General features: G+C 42.0%; 1 long non-coding RNA gene across 1 annotated transcript; it reads right to left on the minus strand.

Moving 5' to 3' along the window:
* Positions 1-247: 247 nt before the first annotated feature.
* Positions 248-4468, minus strand: LOC130150333 (uncharacterized). The gene is made up of 4 exons (XR_008822207.1): positions 4271-4468; positions 3354-3454; positions 2107-2227; positions 248-898 (listed from the first exon to the last, which is right to left on the minus strand). It is a non-coding gene; the product is annotated as an uncharacterized LOC130150333 (long non-coding RNA).
* Positions 4469-4753: the final 285 nt, after the last annotated feature.

The raw sequence follows: 4753 nt of genomic DNA on the forward strand, positions 1-4753 counted from the left end.
AATGTAAGTTTATAAGAATGTAGCATTTTTTCGAAGCTGTCTTTCACAGTCTGCCACTGTAAACACACAGGAACACACTGCCAGCAGCGGAACAAGATGGATGCCCATCCACGCCTGCTGTGTGCAGTGCACAGCCCACCTCTGGTACCTCTGAGCTTTCACTTCAGTCTCACAGTGGGAGCTGCACTCGGTGTGCCAGGGCGAGCCAGTAGGATTTTTCTACATTCCACTTAGCTCTGTAGCCCAGACGGTTTGCTAAGAACTGGGTCAGGTTCAAAGGAAAAGCACTTTAGCAGGAAAAGTACTAATTTTTTTCAGAATGTGCTTGTAAAAATGAGGCGCAATATGCAGCCAGGAGAAGCTCTCACCTGGTCCTTGGCTGAGCACACAGACCCCACAAAGGGAGCACAACTCCTTCTTGTCCTGCAGCACACAGACCCTGCAAAGGACAAAGCTCCTTTATGTCTTTCAGTCTGTCCTGCTAGGACACAAGGGCTCTGAGCCACAGGGCGCTACAAAAGAACCAAAGAGAGCAAGAGAAGGGGATGCAGAGACCAAGTGCTTTTTCCAGCACTACCAATACCTTACCAGCTGATCCTGGGCCTGGTACCGTACCTCTCTGAGGTTTTCTCCTGTTAATAAAAACAAGGCTGGTGTTACAAACTCCCTCACTGTGTCCCTTGACCGGTCAGTCATACAGCTGCATTAGCTGAGTACTGTTACCTTGATTGTTGTGTTTGCATACCTGGTTCTGAAGGCTCCTCTCTGCTCCTGGCCTGCCCTCCTTGGTCCTGTTTCCTTTGTATCCAGCATAATCACAAACATCTGCTACCCAGAGTCAGCAGCTTTCACAGATTATGCAGCTTCTGAGGGAGTGCTGGCCTATTTTGTTTTGACACTATGAAGACAGAGGCTGTTTACCACCCAAGCTGCTGCAATGCCCTCTGAGACATTTGTAGGAGAACCTGTGTATCTCACATTTTTGCATTCTGCCAGGCACAGAAACAAAGAGGGAAGAGCAAATTCCAGGAAAAAAGGGCACAACACAAACTAAAACTTAGTTCACGTGGTATAGAAGATCTACCTCTTAACCTTATAATGACACAAAGAAATAAATAATGAGCTTGAGGTGCTTTGTATGATGAAGCTGCATTAGAACTGGGCACTTCAGAATAGCTCAGACAAAAGGGAGATAAGCCAGTGCTGCATGAGGCAGCTGGTCTGGGGAGGTAACCAGCAAGTGAGGATATATGGATTGGGATCCAGATTTTACAGATCAGGGCCAGCTCTTATTTTGCAGGTGAAGTCCAGCTCTCAGAAAGACAGACAAGGGATCTGAGAGAGTGCTGTGACACCTGGCTGACTCATCTATGCACAGAAGGAGTCAAAGATAAAACAACTTTTTATCTAGAAGGACAAATTATCTTTTTTCTTTTTTTCCCCTGAGGGGAAACACAGGGTAATTCTGCTGGTAACACCTGAATTATCTGCAGATTCCCTGATCCGAATGGGCTCAGCATCTTCCCCTTTGTAAACTGAGGGCTGCAGCACTGAACAGACCAGCCAGCAGCGTGAGAAAGGTAAGAGTTCGCCCGCCAGAAGGTGATAATAGCAGAGAAAAGGAGATCTTCAGAATTCAGGTCCATGGTTCCACATACACATATTTTTGTAAAAAAACTTTTAGTTCCTAAATGGTACTCATTTCTGAGCAGCCAAGTTGTCACACTTTGCCTTTCATATTTGCTTGCTTGCCAGGTTATATTAGTTGTTAAAAAGACCTTGCCTCTAAGGCTTTCTGTGCCCACTATGCTGCTGCCCAAAATGGCAATACTCTCGCCTGTTCCTGAAATGTCAAAACGTATTTTTCTCCTATGGGACCAAAGTAATTTCTGAAAAACAGACATTTAAATATTTATCTAAACTGATCATTTTCATCATGTTGACCAAAGCAGACTGCAATCTTTTCCTACTTTTATCTTCATTTTTGCATATTGTATTTTTGTATGCAGTATGCATAATATCAAAAGGAGCCCCAAAATATCAAAAGGAGATAGTAGTAGTTAAAGATAGCATTGTGACCATTACTTGCCCTTAATGGCAGCTTACACTTGAAATTCATAGAAATTCATTAGTAGTGGAGGAATCTTCTAGACCATCTTCTGCAGGATTGTTCCTTATGGTTTATGTTCCAGTGTTCTAGCCAGCCAGCCTTTGAAGTCCCATCCAGCTGTTAAAAGTTGGATTAAACAGTTAGGCAAGACAAACAGGAAGGTGATTCATATCACGTCATTTTAGCTACCTGAAAAGCCATCCCACCAAAAAAAAAAAAAAAGACATCCCCAGACCCTGCAACCTATTCTTCAGTGAAACAGTTTGGGAGATTGGGCAAAACTTCACTAAAAGAACCTTCACAGAATATCTGAAAATAATTTGATGAGCTGCTGAACCATGGTGTTTATCATCTTGTCTGTCTTGAATTTGTTTGCACTCACTGCCATAGATTTATATCAGAAATTTGCTATTGGAGCAAGTGTCTGAGACACATCACACGGGCTACACTGGTGACATCCTGCCAGCTGTGTCATTGAGTTTCACACCACAAACCACAGATCTCTAAGAGACCAAGACGCAACTTTAACCCAGCAAGGATTATAGTAAGATGCAATGTAGATTCCATATACAATATGCTATGTTAAAAAGAAACAATAAAGAAAGATGAACTCTTGCTAAAAACTGGACCGTCTCTTTCTTTGCAGAAATGTTGGAAGAGTGTAAAATATTGCAGCCAAATATGTGCAGGCTGATATTCCTGTGCCCCTCAGTGTACTCCTCCACAAGCTGCAGAGTAAGCATTTAATTTTTTTCATTCTCATCTACAGATGCCCCAGACTCAATTTTTGAATAACAACAGCATTGGTTTCGACAGTTTTGTCCTTCTGAAAACCAAACTGTTGGGGAGAAAACAAAATTCTATCATTTTCATAGCTGCTCTGTAATGACATTAGGTGTCAGCCCCACAGACTCCGAGGCAGAGCAGAGGGGTTTAGTGAACTGCTGCTGACCAAGCACGCAGGAAGCAGTCTAGGCACTGCAACATGGAACTTGGCACAGATTAATTTGTCCTGCTGAGAAGCATACATCATATATAACGCCAAGACAAAACGGCAAAAAAGAATGGCTGTGAATGCCTTCTCACTTTGGAAACCCATTGTCACATCTCAGGTAGTTAAATTCAGTCTCAGGGTGGAGCTTCAGGATGGATTATTACTTTCTTGCCCTCCTCCCCGGTAGACCTCTTTGGGACTGCTGGTCAGAGATTTTGCAAGAGGAAATTTCATTTGAGATGCACTTACAGCAATGTCAGATCCCGCAGCAACTCCCCTGCCAGAAGATATTCTTCTTCCTCACTGCCTGTGGGAATAGTTTCAAGTCTGGTAGCTTGCTGTTGTTGGCACTGTTAGTAGACCAAGAAAATAATGTTCGGAAGCATGAAGTACCCTCTAAACCATGAACTTTCCTATCAAGTTGACATACAGTAGTGGTGCAAAATCCAGCAGCCTGCAGGTAACAGAGACTGAGTTTCCAGTGCTGTCAGTCTGGCACCTTTTCTGAGCTCTAAATTCTCCTGAATATGTAAATGGGGGTGGTGAGGAGGAGAACTATATGTAAAACTGGTGTCTTTGTTTTCCATAAAAATGCTAAAATTAAATCCCTTTTAGTAAGAACTTCCATTCAAGAATAATTTCAACTATGAGAGACAAGTAAATTGTAACTAACAGAATAATTAATTTTTTTATATATAATCAGGAAAGAAAATCAACTAGCAAAGAAATTCTAGGATAATATAAATTAATTTAATTAAAATTGATTTCATATAAATTTGTTGTGGTTTTTTTTTTTTTTTTTCTTGTGCTTGGGATGCTTCCAGCCAAAGATCTGGCAAGTTGTAAATAAACAGATCAAGGTATTGCAAACATTTTTTTCTCCTCTTCAAGAGTGGATCTAGAAACAACAATCTGAAAGGGAACAGGGTCAGCATGATCTCTACAACTGCTGCAAGGACTGCCTGCTCAGAGTTGGAATTATGGGATTTTTATGCATCATCTGACCTTGGTCACTGAACGAATGAAATGAAGCAAAAAGGCAAGATACAGTTTTCTTGCTTAAAATAATTAATAATTTATAGCAACAGCATACAATGTGTGATAGTACACTAGCACAAGAAGAGGCATATGATGCCTGCACATTATGAAAGGAGATGAGCTCTTACCTGGCTGCCCTCATTCTGCTGGTGCTTCCACTGAGTCTGAGCCTTGTCTGGATACAGACTGCAGAACCAGGCTTGTATCTGTTTTGGGGTCCTTGGCTGAGATAAAGCGATTCACCTTCCTACTTCCATCTGCCAGAGAGGGTTTTTCCCAATGTTCACACAGCATCAGACCTTTGCTAGGCATACCAAGAAACCTCAGCCGCTATGATCTACGTGAAGAAAAGGTAGAAGAAAGGAAATTTCATTATTCAGATTATAGAGATAAGGAACAAAAGCCTGGAAGATGCAGAGCATGCAGAATTAAATCTCAACCTGTTGAGTCCCAGTTATTACTGAAATATCTGCCCAGTCTTTCTTTTTGCAAAAACTTTGGCTATTACTCTCAGCTTTAGGATCCCAGGACTAAACCCTAGCAAAACCTTTGTGCAGTGTCTGTGAACACGTGTCTGCAATTGAGCAGAGGGAAGAGGAAGGGAGAAAAAG

Source organism: Falco biarmicus, chromosome 5 (assembly GCF_023638135.1).
Source record: "Falco biarmicus isolate bFalBia1 chromosome 5, bFalBia1.pri, whole genome shotgun sequence".
Classification (NCBI taxonomy): Eukaryota; Metazoa; Chordata; class Aves; order Falconiformes; family Falconidae; genus Falco; species Falco biarmicus.